The sequence below is a fragment of the Mercenaria mercenaria genome, chromosome 14, assembly GCF_021730395.1.
Source record: "Mercenaria mercenaria strain notata chromosome 14, MADL_Memer_1, whole genome shotgun sequence".
NCBI lineage: Eukaryota > Metazoa > Mollusca > Bivalvia > Venerida > Veneridae > Mercenaria > Mercenaria mercenaria.
In genome coordinates, this window is record NC_069374.1 from 50,723,269 (window position 1) to 50,741,771 (window position 18,503).

General features: G+C 35.0%; 1 long non-coding RNA gene across 2 annotated transcripts in view; it reads left to right on the forward strand.

The window, feature by feature from the left end:
• The window catches only part of LOC128548495 (uncharacterized), a 235,397-nt gene that overhangs the window by 201,470 nt on the left and 15,424 nt on the right, over positions 1 to 18,503 (forward strand). The gene's annotated exons all lie outside the window — the stretch shown is intronic.

Consider the following 18,503-nt stretch of genomic DNA (forward strand, 5'->3'; position numbering starts at 1 on the left):
TTTTACTTGCATAAAAACTTGGATCTTACATTTTTGCAGACATGTTTCTCTGTTTAGCTCACCTGAGCATGAAGTGCTCAAGATGAGATATTGTGACTGGTCATTGGCCAGAAAGCGACATGTGTCGTCCATCGTGCGTTAATATTTGCCATGTGAACACTCTTGAGGCCACAGTTTTGAAACTTGGTCATGTGGGATTGAAATCTAGATCACCAGGTCAGATCAAAGAATGTGCTTGTTTACTCTATAGGGGCCACATTTGTATGCCCCACTTCGGAGAATAGAAGGAGGGGTATATTGTTTTGCAGATGTAGGTCGGTTAGTCGGAATGTAGACCAATCTGTTTCCAGATGATAACTCAAGAAGCCTTCGGCCTAGGATCATGAAAGTTGTTAGGAAGGTTGGTCATCACCTGCAGATGACCCCTCAGTATGTCAAAGATCAAGGTCACAGCTGCCCTTAACAGTAAAACGGTTTCCGGATGATAACTCAATAACATTTCGGTCTAAGATCATGAAAGTTGATAGGGAGGTTGGTCATTACCAGCAGATTATTCCTGTTGATTTTAAGGTCGGTATTACAAAGGTCAAGGTCACAGTGACCCTGAACAGTTAAACTGTTTCAGGATGATAACTCAAGAACACTTGAGCCTAGGGTCATGAAATTTGATAGAAAGGTTGGTCATGACCAGCAGATGACCCCTATTGATTTTGAGTTCAATAAGTCAAAGGTCAAGGTCACGGTTACCAGGGCCAATTAAATGGTTTCAGGGCGGTAACTCAAGAACGCTTAGGCCTAGTGTCAGGAAAATTGATAGTGAGATTGGTCATGGCCAGCAGATGATCCCTATTGATTTTGAGGTTATTAGGTCAAAGGCCAAAGTCACGTTGGCCAGGAACAGTTAAACGGTTTCTGGATGATAACTTGAGAATGTTTAGGCTAAGGGTCATGAAAGATTCTTGGACAAACACAAATCTTGGTCATGTGGGGTTGAAAACTAGGTTACTTGGTCAAGTCAAAGAAAATGATTGTTTACACTCAAGAAGCCAGATTTTTTGTCCAATCTTAATAAAAATTATTTTGCCTAAAAATAATTACATTTATTGTCTAACGAAATTCATGGCTATCTTGTTGCTAGGTGTGTAAACTAGAAACTATCGTTGTTGTCAAGTAATCCAGTTTTGTGAATTATTGGTTACCTGTCTAAACATAATAGAGTAATGATGAACGCCTTAGCGTCTAGGAACCACTCAAGCGTTATATTAACTTCGTATCACGTGCAATATTCACAGTAGAATTTAAGATGTACTGGCTAGCGTTTCAGATCGATGTTAAATTGCCCACCCGCCACACCCCAATAATAATAAAAAATCTGTTGTTATGCTAAAATTAATTATATTATTGCATTTTAAATTCTGCTATGGCAATCTGACTGTTCTGTGAAGTACTTATGTTACAGATGACATGCTGCCATTTGGATGCTAACATCGGAAGTGAACAGAATGCAGGCACCTTACATAGATACGAAACTGAACTGGGTCACAAATAAATCGTGAAACAGACAAGTCCAATTTGGTATTAACATTTTTCCAGATGGCTGATGATGAGAAACCTAGATGATAATTTATCAAGTTATGGATTGAGGACAAAAAGACTTTTTTAAATTATACAGATAGTGCTTTTTTAAAATACATTTAAAATCTAAGTTAATCTTTTTTATCTTTATACTTATGTCACTCCTAATATATTAAGGGCCGAGAAAAATTCTGTCGACCGCGGGGGCGATCGGGCGTGCTTTCGAACGTTGTCCTAGTACGGATGTTACTGTGTAAAAGGTATTGCTCTAGTGCTTTGGCAATATTTGACTAGCCTTGCTTAAATGTGTCATAGCCTTGCTTGTGTCATAGCCTTGCTCATTATAGTACAGTTGCCTTGCTTAGAATTACAGTACGTTGCCTTGCTCCGTTGGTCCGCTAAATAGTCCTTCACTACTTCGGCAGCCAACCGTCGAGTTATGGGGAATGTTAAATTTACTGTGGTATACTGTTGCTCCGTTGGTCCGCTAAATAGTGTGGTGTACTGTAGCCTTGCTCGCTTTGCTTAGAATCACAGTACGTTGCCTCATTACTTTGACAACCAACCGTCGAGTTATGGGGGTGTTTCATTTACTTTGGTGTACTGTGGTATCCTTTGCGTTCGTGTGGTGCTGATTGTTGCTTCCACAGCAAACCGTGGAGTAATGATGTGGTGCTTAACGGGCGCGTCTGGTTTCCTCCCGGTCGACAGGGTTACTACAAACAATGGAGTGGCCAAACTTTGCCAAACTATTTATAATAACTTTTATTTATAAGTGTGAATAACATATTAAAGTTCTTGCTTGCAGTATCATATGCAGCTATAATCAATATAGCCTATGTGAATGTCATAATACCTAAAATGTACAAATAAACATGTAGTAAACTGTGAATATTGCAGTAGAATTTCGGGTATTAAAATAATAAGAATTGGTTAGAATGTTTGTCTCTATAAAATCATTAGGTCAAACATGTTTACACTGTTACAGTGTGTTTCTCAGGTTAGCAACCTAGGGCCATGCGCGGATCCAGGGATGGGGTCCGGGGGTCCAGACCCCTCCTGGGATTTTGGAATTTAATGTAAATATCATTAATTTTAAATTTATTTTGTATAAAAGTGTACTAGGACCCCCTCTGGCAGAAAGAATAGAATTTGGACCCCCTCTGACAGAAAATGCTGGATCCGCATATGTAGAGCCATCTTGGCTCTCCAGTTTTTTAAACATATTCCACGACAGAAAAATAATATCTTTTGTAAGGTCTTAGAATGCCATCTTTGGTCCATTTGCTTAGTGTACATGTACTGAAAACTGGGTCAACTAACTGCAGGTCATTTTGAAAGTTCCTGGTTTGCATTCTGAATAAACTGAATCAGACAACATACATATGCCTTTGTTTTTGATGTAAGTACATTGTATTCTTTTGTGCCTACCTACTACAGTTAATGCCAGTGTGAGCCTAAGATTCACTTTTACTCCCCATATTTTTGTAATTACTTCTGCAATTTCTATGTTTTACATCCCCATATTTTTGTAATTACTTCTGCAATTTCTATGTTTTACCAGCATTCATAGAATGATTGTACACATTTTAAAGAGCTATATACATGTTCGGTATTACATCTTTCTTGAAAGTAGGGATGAAAATGTTACGAAATTTGATAAAAGATATTTCTTATAAGAGCTGAAATAAGACTTTTCTCGAAACACATCGCAACTAGTCTTAATAGTTGTGAATCGATTGTATATGTTATTAAATGATGTTTTCAACGCAAAATAATCATTAAATTTGAAAAAGTTAGAATTTTGACCATATTTTGAGTAGATGCGCCTATTTATGCAGCAATTTCTGCAATAGAAAGGCCAATATTTTGTCTCCAGAATGTGTGAAATGCATCCATCTGAGTCATATTCATGACGGAATGAATGATATTTCAGAATCAAAGTGAAAAATAATGCATACAGGTGAAACTTTCACCAAAATTTACAGTGAAGCGACATAGAGCCTAAATTTAGCCAAGAAAATGGGTAGGGGGTGGCCTCACTTAAATGTCTATATTTCTTTAAAATCTCGAATTTTCACAATGAAACTTGTTAACATGTTCGGTATTACATCTTTTTGAAAAAAAGGATGAAAATGTTACGAAATTTGATAAAAGATATTTCTTATATAGATCATAATGCAGTAATTCGGTCAAAAATGTGCTTCCATGGTGCGTGGTGTAGTCGAAAGAAGTCCCTAATAAACAGATCCTAATTTTTCTATTGTTCGCGCATTTCCGCGTAAATCGGGGGCCAAATGGGCATTATTTCACTCGTGGAATGAATTTTACATAAAATAGGGCACTTTTCATACTAATATTCGCATGTTTTCGAGTTGTTTACTTGAAAACGAAAGTAGGGTGTTTATTCTGCGGACCGCCTTCTGAAATGCGGCAATATGAGAGTGACTTGCATTTCACTGCATACTATTCAGCATCCCTTTTTCTTTTCGTTTTTTGAAGCAAATGTATGGATATCTTGTGGAAAATGGGTCTACGACGGAGTGAAAATCTAGAAACTGTAACAAAATTGTTCTGAAGTAGCTGAATTTTATATGAAACACAGAACAATTTCTTTTATTGGTACATGTATTTTAGTTTCAGCAACTTTTAATGACATAAATTAAACATATTTGTATCGCTTTCTTTAAAGAAGAAATAAATACTGAAATCTAAGATGTTCAGTTGATACAGTGTTTAACTGCAAGAACAATTGGCTGTGTTTTGTAAATTTCTTATACATTCAGGCTCGTAGCTGCTTTTACGCAGGTATGCATCTACGTATTGAAAATCTGGTAAGCTCACAAAATTAAACTGGCTAGTTTATTTGGTTGTAACAAGAAGTCTATATTGCTTCATTCGCTATCACTGCTTACTTACTTACGAAAAACTCTCCGATTCTCGGCTTGTCTGGTTGTGGTTGCGCTGTGGCCTCCCTAATTATTCTGGACGTCTGATGGACTCGTTGAATACTCTAGCAGATACCAACAGCTTTTCTGTTACAGAACAGCATTCCTCTGATATCACACCTGACCATCACATATCAGATCCCAAAAACATCTCGGAACATACTAAATCACCAAACAGATCATACCAGCATATGTAACCTAAATTTACATCAACGCCTAAAAATACTAAAACCATACCACAACCTTATGAAAAAGCTAAAACAAATGATAACAGTATCCCATATGAAGTAAACACAGGAAAAGTTAATGATGAACGTGTAACCATTGTGAATATAAATTGCAGATCTATAAGAAATAAAATTCCAGAATTTCACCTTCTGTTAGACCAGATAAAACCTGATGTCATCGCGTTCACTGAAACATGGTTGAAACCAGATATTTGTTCTTCTGAAATTTTTCCCGAAGACAACCAATTTCAAGTTTTTAGAGATGATAGAACCAGAGGTAAAGGGGGTGGTGTAATGTTAGCTGTTTCCAATAGATTTGTTTGTGAGGAACAACCTGACTTAAAGACTGATCCAGATTGTAACATAGTATGGACAAAATTAAACATTCCAGGGGTCAAAACTATCTACTTATCAGCATTTTACAAACCTCATGAAAATGATCAAAATAGCCTGTTGTCCCTGTGGAACTCTCTACAGAATGTACCTAGAAATAGTATAGTTTGGATACTAGGCGATTTAAACATGCCTGATATAGATTGGACGTCTGGTACAGTTAGGGATTCTTGTAAATTTAGATCATTATATGAACAATTTTTGGAAAATCTTACAAATTTCAACCTGGATCAGGTAGTAAAAGAACCCACAAGAGAAAACAATGTTCTTGATTTATTCTTGACAAATCAACCTTATCAAGTTCATTCTACCAAAATATTACCCAGTCTTGGATCGTCAGATCATAATACAGTCTTTCATGAAATGAACATTAAAATTGGTAGACCTCGTCAAGTAAAACGTGAAATCAAACAATTTGAAAAAGCTAACTGGGATTCATTCAAGTCTGATCTCAATGAATACTTTAAAAATGTTTTTGTTAAACTCTCATCTAATGACCCAAACATACTGGGGGAAAAATTAAAAATAAAGTCAATGAGCTATCAAGTAAATACATACCAACTAAAATGACTAAACCCAGAAGTGATCTTCCCTGGGTAACAAAAAAGATCATCAAAATGATACATAAAAGAGATAAACTACACACTAAATGTAAAAACGCTAAAGGAAAAGAACATTATAGCAAAATGAGACAGCGACTTACTATTCTTAAAGCCACCATTCAAAGAGAAATACGCAAATCATACTGGAAATATTTAGAATCGGTAATCTTTTCTAATGACTCAGAGACTGGTAAAAACAAAAAGTTGTATTCTTTTGTGAAACATAAAAACAGACAATCATGGTGTAGCACCCTTAAAATCTGAAGGTAAAACTTATACCAAACCATATGATAAAGCAACAATTCTAAACAAACAATTTGAATCTGCTTTCTCAAAACCTAAACCAGTCAGTCTTAAACAACTTTGTGAATTAAATCTTTTTGAAAGTGACAAAATTCAGCAAGTAAATAAAATGACCGATAAAGATATAAGTGTAGAAGGTGTTTTGAAAATGCTCAGGGATCTGAATCCTAACAAGGCGTCTGGTCCGGATCAGCTGTCACCAAGATTACTTAAAGAACTTTCTCTCGAAACAGCTCCTTTTCTCTCTAAAGCCTTCCAGAACTCACTGAGAACTGGTATAGTTCGAGAGGACTGGAAAACTGCTATCGTTGCACCTGTATATAAAAAGGGTCCTAAATATAAAGCTAGCAATTATCGGCCAATCTCCTTGACATGCATAGCCTCCAAACTAATGGAGCATATCATGGTCTCTAACATCATGCGCCATCTCGACAGCAACAATCTTCTCACACCTTTCCAACATGGCTTCCGTTCCAAACATAGCTGTGAGACTCAACTATTATCCTTTACACAAGAAAATTTTGACAATCTCCAATCTGGAAAACAAACAGATCTCATTGTAATGGATTTCTCGAAAGCTTTCGACAAGGTCGATCATCAACTTCTTCTCTATAAACTCATGAAACTTGGTGTCAACAAAACATCTCTATCTTGGATTCAATCTTTTCTTAGTAATCGCTCTCAATCTGTAGTAGTTGAAGGCTCACACTCTGATTCTCTACCAGTTCTATCAGGGGTTCCCCAAGATTCAGTGTTGGGTCCTTGTCTCTTCCTCTGTTTCATCAATGACCTTCCCGACTCTGTTTAAAGTAGAATACGCTTATTTGCTGATGATACCATCATATACCTCACCATCGACTCATTAGTAGACTCTAACAAACTTCAAGATGATTTGACAAAATTAGAAGAATGGGAACGTAAATGGTCTATGGAATTCAATCCCGATAAATGCGAAATCATAAGGATCTCCAAAAAAAGAAAAAATATCATTTTTCCATATAAACTACATAATCAAGAACTAAAAACCACAGAAAATGCTAAATATCTTGGGATTACTATTAGTGGTGACTTTAGTTGGAAAAAACATATTGAAACTGCATCTTCAAAAGCTAATAACACTCTCAGATTCATAAAAAGAAATGTACAATCTAATAACTGTAATATCAAAGAAACTGCCTATAAAACATATGTCCACCCACAATTAGAATACTGTAACACCATATGGCATCCATGGCAGAAAAACTTATATGAGATAGAGAAGGTGCAAAGAGCTGCAGGCAGATATGTTATGAATGATTACTCATACCAAAGCAGCGTAACATCAATGCTTGAAATTCTTAAATGGCAGACATTAGAACAGAGAAGAATACATGCATCTTTAATTATGTTGTATAAAATATCACACAACCTCGTCTCTGTAGATCATAACCACCTGACAGCCTCTAGAAATTTAAACTTTATCATTCCATCTTCAAGAACACAATATCATATGAACTCCTTTTCCCCCCGCACGATCAGATACTGGAACGCCTTGCCTTATAACATCAAGGACAGTGTGAACCTTCAGTGCTTCACATCTGACCTAGACTCGCATATGTAACCTCCCAGTTATGATCAGAAATTGATTGTTGGGAGTATCCCCGTAGATGTAGATGTAGATGTACTTCCTTTTTACTGAATTAATATAGCAAACTGGTTTATATAATTAGTTGATTTAACGCGCATTGAACTTCGCCAATGATTTTCTTTAATAACAAGGTAAAGTCATTGTCATAATATTTAATTGCTTATTTTGTAATAATCCTGACCATATGAAATATTACATTCATACGCTGTCTACGCTAACGGTTAAAGAGTCAAATTTCTATTATTTATAATTCAATGTCAAAAATTGATAAACTGTTGATTGAGAAATCGGCAAAGAGACAATATTAAGCTTTTGAATTTGTATAACACTTTAGACGTACTCTGTCACGAATAATAATCATTACATTATTAGTCCCCTACTGGTTGAAAACCAGTTTCGGGGACTATAGGAATGCACTTTTCCGTCATTCCGTCCGTCCGTCGTCCGTCCGTCTGTCCGTCCGTCCGCAATTTCGTGTCCGGTCCATAACTCTGTCATCCATGAAGGGATTTTAATATTACTTGGCACAAATGTTCCCCATGATGAGATGACGTGTCATGCACAAAACCCGGACCCCTAGCTCAAAGGTCAAGGTCACAGTTGGAGGTCAAAGGTCAACAGGGCTTTTTCCTGTCCGGTCCATAACTCTCCCATCCATGAAGAGATTTTAATATTACTTGGCACAAATGTTCCCCATGATGAGATGATGTGTCATGCGCAAATCTCGGACCCCTAGCTCAATGGTCAAGGTCACAATTGGAGGTCAAAGGTCAACAGGGCTTTTTTCCTGTCCGGTCCATAACTCTCCCATCCATGAAGAGATTTTAATATTACTTGGCACAAATGTTCCCCATGGGGAGACGACGTGTCGTGCACAACTTTCAGACCCCTAGCTCAAAGGTCAAGGTCACACTTAGCAGTCAAATGTTAACATAGCATGAACAGGGTCTGTTTCGTGTCCGGTCCATAACTCTGACATTCATTAAGGGATTTTAATATCACTAAGCACAAGTGTTCCCCATGATGAGACGACATGTCATGCGCAAATCCTGGACCCCTAGCTCAAAGGTCAAGGTCACAATTGGGGGTCAAAGGTCAACAGAGTTTTTATCCTGTCTCGTCCACAACTCTGCCATCCATGAAGGGATTTTAATATTACTTGGCACAAATGTTCTCCATGATGAGACAACATGTCATGCGCAAAGCCCAGACCCTTAGCTCAAAGGTCAAGGTCACAATTGGAGGTCAAAGGTCAATAAGGTGTTTTCCCTGTCCGATCCAGAACTCTGTCATCCATCAAGGGATTACAATATTACTTGGCATAAATGTTTCCCATGGTGAGACAACGTGTCATGCGCAACACCCAGTGTACCCTATCTTAAAGGTCAAGGTCACACTTTGAGATCAAAGGTCAAGAGGATTTTTTTCCTGTCCGGTCTATAACTTTGTCATGCAAAGTAGGATTTAGATATCAGTTGGCACAAATATTCCCTTGGATGAGACAACATGTCATGCTCAAGAACCAGGTCCCTAGGTCTAAGGTCAAGGTCATATTTAGAGGTCAAAGGTCAAATTCAAGAATGACTTTGTAAGGAACATTTCTTCTTCATGCATGGAGGGATTTTGATGTAACTTAGAACAAATGTTCACCACCATGAGGCACCCTTGTTTTTAGAATTACGTCCCTTTGTTGTTACTATAAATAGATTTTATTGTAACTTTTTTCTTACTGGCGGTAGAGAAAAATCGAGACCACTTTTCTGTGGTACAGCATGCATGTTACATCCAGTTTTTATACGCCCGTTTGAAAAACGGGACGTATTATGGGAACGCATCTGGCGGGCGGATTGGCGGGCGGGCGAGCGGCGTCCACAGACATTGTCCGGAGCATATCTTCTACATGCATGGAGGAATTTTGATGAACTTGGCACAGTTGTTCACCATCATGAGACGGAGTGTCACGCGCAAGAACCAGGTCCCTAGGTCTAAGTTCAAGGTCACACTTAGAGGTTAAAGGTCAAATTCAAGAATGACTTTGTCCGGAGCATATCGTCTTCATGCATGGAGGGATTTTAATGAAAGTTGGCACAATTGTTTATCATCATGAGACGGAGTGTCATGCGCAAAAACCAGGTCCCTAGGTATAAGGTCAAGGTCACACTTAGAGGTCAAAGGATACAAGAATGAAAAATTCAAGAATGACTTTGTCCGGAGCATATCTTATTCATGCATGGAAGGATTTTGATGTAGCTTGGCACATTTGTTCACCATAATGAGAGGGAGTGTCATGCGCAAGAACCAGGTCCCTAGGTCTAAGGTCAAGGTCACACTTAGAGGTCAAAGGATACAAGAATGAAAACTTTGTCCGGAGCATATCTTCTTCATGCATTGAGGGATTTTGATACAACTAAGCACAAATGTTCACAAGCATGAGACGGAGTGTCATGCGCAAGAACCAGGTCCCTAGGTCTAAGGTCAAGGTCACACTTAGAGGCCAAAGGTCAGATACAAGAATGACTTTCTCCGGAGCATTTCTTCTTCATGCATGGAGGGATTTTGATGTAACTTGGCACAATTGTACACCATCATGAGACGGAGTGTCATGCACTGGTCCCTTCTTTTGACTTACTTCCCTTTGCTGTTACTATAAATAGCTTATATTGTAACTTTTTCATTACAAGTCGTAGGGAAAAATCGAGACCACTTTTCTGTAGTACAACATGCATGTTACATCCAATTCTGAGGTGTATTTTGAGCTATCTCTACCTGGTAAGGATTTTTATATGGACTTGTAATTTTTTTTTTAATTTTTTTTCCTCTCTCTCTCTTTAAAGATTAATTTCCCTTAGTTGTTACTATAAATAACTGACATTGTAACTTTTTTATAAATGACGCTAGGGAAAAACCAAGACCACTTTTCTGTGGTACAACATTGATGTTACTTTCAAATTTTGGGTGTATTTTAAGGTATCTCTACCTGGTAAGGATTTTTTTGTGGACTTAGAAAAATAAAAGAATTACAATAATTTCTAAAAAAAAAATCATTGTAAACAACTAGAAAATTAAAATTCCATTTGCAAATACAGGTGCTAGTGTAAAGAAATTTACTGTGACGGGCGTATATTGTGACAATTTCTGGCACTCTTGTTAGGTGTATTTTGACCTATCTCTACCTGGTAAAGAGTTTCTTGTGGACTTATATTATATAGATTTTTTTTAAAGAATTATTTCCCTTTGTTGTTACTATAAATAACTTACATGATAACATTTTTATAATCAGCCAAAAAAATTCAATATGAAAACAACTGTGGGTTTTTATATATGCACATTTTAATCCAAGTGTGTTGTTATAACATATTGTATATGTATTACAATATTGTTTATACATCATTGACAGATATCAGTTCATTATGTTATACTGCAGTAGAGAAAATTAGGTGCCTTCCAGTAGGGGACTTTGTATTGCATGGCAATACTTCATTCACTTGTTTTCAGATATCATACACTTAACATATCTATGAAATTGTTAATCATTCTGTGGTCCCAATGTTGTAAAAAATAAAATATTATAGAAATCAAATAATAAACCTAGGTTTGACACTGGTACAAGTCATACGAAATTACAGTGTTCGGCAACCAATTCACATTGAGTTAATATGTTGTTGTGTCCCCCATGAGGGGTTGGTGGCATGTACCGGTAGATTTGGTCTTGTTCATGCATCCGTCCGTCTGAAGTTTAAGATGTGTTAGCTCAAAAAGTATTTGATATAAATTGATGACACATTGCATGAGTCTTTATCATGATATGAACTTGTGCCCATCCTGTTTTTCATCTGACTCCGCCCCCAATTTTTAGATTTATGGCCCCTGAAATAGTCAAAAATGCACATGTTCACATTGTGACACACCACGCTCAGAAAGTATTTGATATATATTCATGAAACCTTGCATGAGTCTTAATCATGATATGAACTTGCACACCTCCTATTTTTCATTTTGGTCTGCCCCTATATTCAGAGTTATGGCCCCTGAAATAGTCAAAAATGCACATTTTCACCCTGTGACGCGCCTAGCTCAAAAGTATTTCATAAAAATTGATTAAATCTTATATGAATCTTTATCATGATATTAACTTGTGCACCTCTTATTTTTAGCTCGACTTTTCAAAGAATAGTGGAGCTATCCTACTCGCCCCGGCGTCGGCGTGAGCATGAGCGTGAGCGTTACACAAATGCTAAAGTTCGCGTACCACCCCAAATATTTTCAAAGTCTATTGAGATATTGCTTTGATATTTTGCATACTTGTTTACCACCATGACCCCAGTTCGTAAAAAGAAGGAGGCAACTCTATCAAGCATTTTGACTGAATTATGGCCCCTTTTCGACTTAGAATAAATGTTAAAGTTTTCGTACCACCTCAAATATTTTCAAAGTCCATTGAGATATTGATTTGATATTTTGCATACTCGTTTACCATCATAACCCCAGTCTGTAAAAAAGAGGAGGAGGCAACTCTATCAAGGATTTTGACTGAATTATGGCCCCTGTTCGACTTAGAATATGCTTATTGTAATGTTAAAGTTTTACTCATTGCTTACATTATACTACCGGTATCGAGCAAGCTGTCCACTGACAGCTTTTGTTTGTCAGACTCCACTCCCTATTTTCAGAGTTATGGCCCCTGAAATAGTCAAAAATGCGTATTTTCACCTTGTGACATGCCCTGCTCAAAAAGTATTTTATTTGAATTGATAAAACTTTGTTTGAGTCTTTATCATGATATGAACTTGCACACCTTCCATTTTTTGTCTGGCTCCTCCCCCTTTTTTCAGAGTTATGGCCGCTGAAATAGTAAAAAATGCACATTTTCACCTTGTGACGCACCTAGCTAAATTCTTGTAAACTTTACCTTTGTCGGAACAATCTGAAATTCAAATGACTAAAATGTATTTGTGCTGATATTTTACATTACTCGGATGCTAAGGGGAATTCATATACGTGTACGTTAAAAACAGAGATGTCATGTCCAGAAGGAGGTATTAACCACCAGACTGGTGTAAAATAAATGTATTGATGTCATATCCATTATAGCAAAACCAAACACCACACTTAAAAACAATTTGAATGGTTCTCTTGAAAATGTTTACAGAGGTTTCCGAGATGTGCAACTTTGTTTCGTTTATTCTACGGCAAATAGTTACAGCAGCGGTCTGGAAGGCACTTCTCTACATAGAAGACTCTAATCACACCCTTATTCATGTGATACGCAGACCGTATTCAGCTTTTTCTGTAAATTGATATATGTTGGTATCTGAACGGTTTTTTATCATATTTATTAAACTTACTTATCATTTTTTAGATATATCAATATTCTTGCTAAGTATACTGAGCGAAACTTAGCTTTAAAACTGTGAACAGCGTCATTTAGCATAAATACTTTGTCTACATTTCACCCAGCGTAGCACAATCAGCAGAGTGAAACAAATAGACACTCTCGTCCTATCAGGCAGTGTTGTATAAATCGTTCATTTCGATAAATTATCTATAATGCGTTGATTTGCAAAAGGTCACGAATTCGTTCTTAATAGACATTCGCCGAAAACATTTCAACGAGTTTAGAGATATTAAATACAGTTATTTCATTAGAGTAAAAAAACATCAGTACATCTTACATTAAATTTACTCCATTAATAGGATTTTTTTAAGAATGTAATTAAAAACATACAAAGCTTAAGTAACAGTTATATCCTTTTAGCCAACAGATAAATTTTATTTGATTTTAAAAGAAAATTACTTTTTGCAAAAACAATATCAACTTATATACTTATTTTATATCAAATTCCGTTTAAAGAACGTCATCACAAAATTTGAGTGACAGGAACCAAATAACGAATACTTAGACTTATAAAGTGGTACATATATGAGTTATTCATATTAACTATGAGCGTTTGGATTTTCTTTCCGTTCCGTATTTTTTTTTTGCAGGTAAAATGAAATAATAACAGTATATTGCGAAATAAATCTGGCATAACAAAACTATAAGCTAACTCGTATGTATAATTTGTGAAATATCATCAAAAAACTAGTGGTTTCTGCATGAGCTTGTAATAGTAAAATATGCGAATGCTGAATTTCACAACTTTTTTTCTACAAGAGACCATGGAACCTTGAAATATGGTATTATAATGAACTTCACACCTCACGACTTAAAGGCAAAGAAAATCTCCTATATAAGTGACCCCCCCCCCCCAAATACCAGACTTTTTAATCCCCAATATACAAGATCCTGTCTGGTCCAGTCTGATAAGGGTCCATAAAACCCCTGTAGACTTGACATGTAGCGTAATTATTGTCAGAGAATCATAAATTTTATTGCCTACAGGTAAATTGGTTATTTCCTGTGTTTTGCATTTTATTATTGAAATGCTGTTGTTTTTTTAGTCTTTTTTCAGCATGTACACAAAATTATTTTAATTGATAAGATACTAATTTTGATTGCTCAGTCATGTTGAGTAATGTCCTGGCCAATTAAATTGTAACTCTTATAGCAAAGCATTTCTCACTATAAAATGATTATTCAAAACTTAATAAGAGAAATTACAAGTTTGTTTATTCAATGATTATGATCTTTTAATCAAAAGTAACAAAATAAAAACGAAAAAAAAAGATAATTGCTGGATTTTATTAGAAATTAAAGAAGCGTTCAGTTGCATTTTTAATAGATAAAGAAGGTATATAGACAGAAGGATGTTATATATTAAAAATGCTTAATTCCTCTTGTGTTGTCTAAATAATGTTAACTTTCTTTTATGTATAATAAAATCCAGCAATAAAGATATATCATTGTTCAAAATACACAATAATTTATTACTTCTAAAAGCTATGTGCCGGAACGCATTTTTAAATTTTTGATAATAAAAAACAGCAATAATGAGATGTAATTGTTAAAAAACTTACTTTATTAAAAATATGATAAAACACTGTTGTATCTTATCACTTTGTTTATTTAGTCCTAATTCAATCAAGCTTTCTAAACTCGTTATAAAGGTGAGAACTGATTTGCTATAGAGGTGAGAAATATCACCTGCAATTTATTTACTGCACAGTAGCTAAACAGTAGCTTATTATGATAAACAGAAGCAAGTCTACCAATGGTCCTGACTTGTGTATTGGCCCTTATCGCCAATACGCAGACCTTATCATCTCCATAGGCCGCATACCAGAATCAGTGTCTTTAAAGTTGATTCTAAATAAGAATGTAAATTTGCCCTCATTTTGTGTCTCAGACAAGTATAGGATAATCTGACTGGTATATTTGGGTCTATTGGGTTTTGTTATGCAAAACTACAATACATCTAAGCAGACAAACACTTACTTTGTACTTTTGATGTCAATATTAGGTGAGATATTCCGTTTATCAAAACAAAATAATGAAAATGTTCATGTCTCCACTTCAAAGTATTCAATTTGTCTGTGTGTAAATAACAGGGAAAACTTATTTCCGGTGCTATTTAGTGTTTTTTTGTATTTAGCATTGTCAGAGTAGGAATAAAAATACCACCAGAGAAATACTTCATGTATATCTTGTTTAATAAAATCGTAAACACGTTGTCTCCAAAATGGCTGCAAGATACGTTACATGGAAATCTCAGTACAAAAATATAATTAAGAACGATCTATTGTGCCTCCAATAGCGATTTCCGAACTAATGAATCAATTTGCTACCGCGAATTGATATTATATACATCCACCAATAACACCTGATCTTTTTAAAATGGGTCAGATATTGAAATCGGCAATGCTACTTTAACTCATGCAAGATACGTTACCTGTAAAAGCAGTTAAAGCTTTGGAATGAAGCAGAATGGTCAAGATTTAAAAGTATTGCTGACTCGCTGTTCACATAATGTTTAAAAGAAACTTAATTTTAAACAATATGAAGTTAATTTTCTTTCATAAAACCTTAATCAACTTTAATCTCGCAAGATACGTTACTGCAAGATACGATACAGTCTAGCAAGCACTTAGACACAACAATATATTTATGATGTAATCGCATTGATTTCTGACAGTACTAAAAACATGATTCAGTGTGTCAATAACTTCGTAATTTTGTAAGCCATTTTACCATTGTTTTGTGTCTGTATACTGCTCTCTGCATCATCTGAAATCGGGGTAAGTCAATTTTATATCTAAATAATGATATTATTTTGGCAGATTTTATTACACCAACTGCTGTTTATGTCTTTATGAAACTGTTTTACTACGACAAACAACAATTTCAGAAATCGAAATGAAATGCCTGTGCCATTTGGACGTGCAGTTATGGTAACGTTTCTTACACAGACAGTAACGTATCTTATTGTTTCAAAATATTGTCCTTACATCAAAGTTAAATCGTAAAAACAACATTTCCATGGCAGGAAAACTTTTCTTTAACAATGGTTGAGGTATCTTACGCACAACTTATTTTAAACAAAATGGTTTGTCCAAGTATCGCGTCCATTTTAACATAGGCATTTCATGCATCATGTAGATATAGTCAGTTCTTAAATGAACAGCTGATGTTTTGAAGAAATGTCTACCATTTTTCCTTATATAAGAGGAACATGTCGCAGATCTGATGTGTATTTGCACTAGCACAATGAGCATGTATTTCTAGTTAAAGTGTTTGATTTTTTACCCAATGCTAACAATTGGACTATATGTGTAGTGGTAACGTATCTTGCTGATAGAACGACTGAAATCATACAATCCTATCTTTATATATATATATTACATTTTTGCGCACTGGACAAACAACAACAACACGATAGCAACAATACAAATACAACATGTATAATGATATAATGATAATTATAATCATCATCATCATCATCATTATAATAATACTTACTATATTTGTAATATAGATCTAATAATAATAATAATTGTAATAATAATAATAATTCATAATTAATACTATTATTATGATTTGTATTTTTATAATAATGATTAATACTGATGATAAATATTAAAGATAATGATAATTATTGTTATGCGTGGAAGGTTCACCGGATCTACGGTAACAAACGTGAAGGTGATACTTCCGAGAAAGGTATATCCCTTTTTAGTTGTAAATGACCATAGAAACAATTGCAAACATACTGAAATCAGATTTAGTCACCAAAACTCGAAGTATTTTATATTTGGTAAGAATAACTATTTTTACTTTTATGTTATACCTCTTCTTACTCAATCAATGCTCTGAAACAAAAAGTGTCAAAAGTCACGAAAGTACTTGTTGTTAAAAACCACAATTATTATGCTGCAAACTGTATAGACCTAAAAAAGTGGCAGCTGATCCGGATCTGTATTATTTACTGCTCAATAATCATGTCTTCGCAAACTGACACACATCAATTTGTCTTTGTCTGTGTTTTCAATAAAATCGCGATGTTGAGTCATTTGGGGCCGCAACTTACAACGGGAAGTGATACTTGGCCAAAGTGATGGATACCGATGAAGAGGAGGCACACATTAGTTTTATGAAACTAAATCATGAGATGGTGTTTTGTACAAATTTTGTAGACGAATTTTTGGTTTCCTTTGCTGATATTCTAGTCACCGCAAACGAACACAAGCCAGCTGAAAATTTTGAGATTTTATTTCTCCTAGACAAAAATAAAAAAGATAATGTTATTTTAAACAAGTTGCTGACCGCAACTAGAGTATGCAAGATACGTTACCAATGAGTTTCTCTGTGTTCCAGTATATCTGCGATCTGAGTATATATAAGTAATTAGGGTTCCGGTATATAACATCTGCTTTGTAGTTTATCAGGTGTTGAGATTTAATTGTTTTTGACTTCTCAGTAGAATGTTTGAATACAAGACAAGATACGTTACATTTGGTATCTTTAGTTTAGAATTAATTCTTGTTCCAGTTGAGCTTATTTGTGTTAAAATTATCAATAAACTGTAGCCTACTGGTTTTATTATGACATAATTTTGGTGTTTAAAGTTCAGTTGATGTCAGAGATTTAGCTTATGCTGAACTGTTAAGTCAGTAATAATTTTAACTGTAGATATGTTTACTGTTTTGAAATAATATCTACAAGAAACGTCTGTAAAAATTTTTTTTCAGTAAAAGCAAAGTTTAAATCAGTACCTATGGGTAAAGAAAATATTATACCAATATGAATGGTAAGATATAGTACTCTGTAAATAGGTACCATTTCTTTTATATGTACATAAAACATACCCAAGTAGTTCAGTAACGTATCTTACATGTTAAAAACACTAATTTCATTCAGACTAAATTTTCTTAAACACTATTTCTGATCAGGATCAACGGCAACTAGATTCATATTACTGATAGTTTCAAGAACATATTAAGTGCACATATACGTAAAAGCAAAGAAATTATTTTTTTGGTGCCAAGCAGTTGTTATTTTGTCATTCTTATGTAGAATTAAACTTAAATAAACATAATCTGGCAGCATGCGATACAAAATGTCAAATACGGATTATTTTTTTCTGATTTTTACTTGTGAAATAAAAGCTGAATTTTGAACTTAACTGATATTTGTTTATCCGTCGTTTTTATCAGAAACTGTACATACCTAAAAAATTGAACTTTGCGTAGAGATCTGATTTGTCTGCTTTACTTTTCAAAGTTTTAGGTGACACCTATTTACTAAATTGTTGATAGTGCTGGAGTATTGATACAGAAACAAAGTCGCAATAAACTGAAGTAACCCTAAGAGATGTATACACTGGAAGACGAAAGTGCGATGTAAATATGTAATTAAACGAACAATGCTATCATCAAATTAAAAAGAAATAAA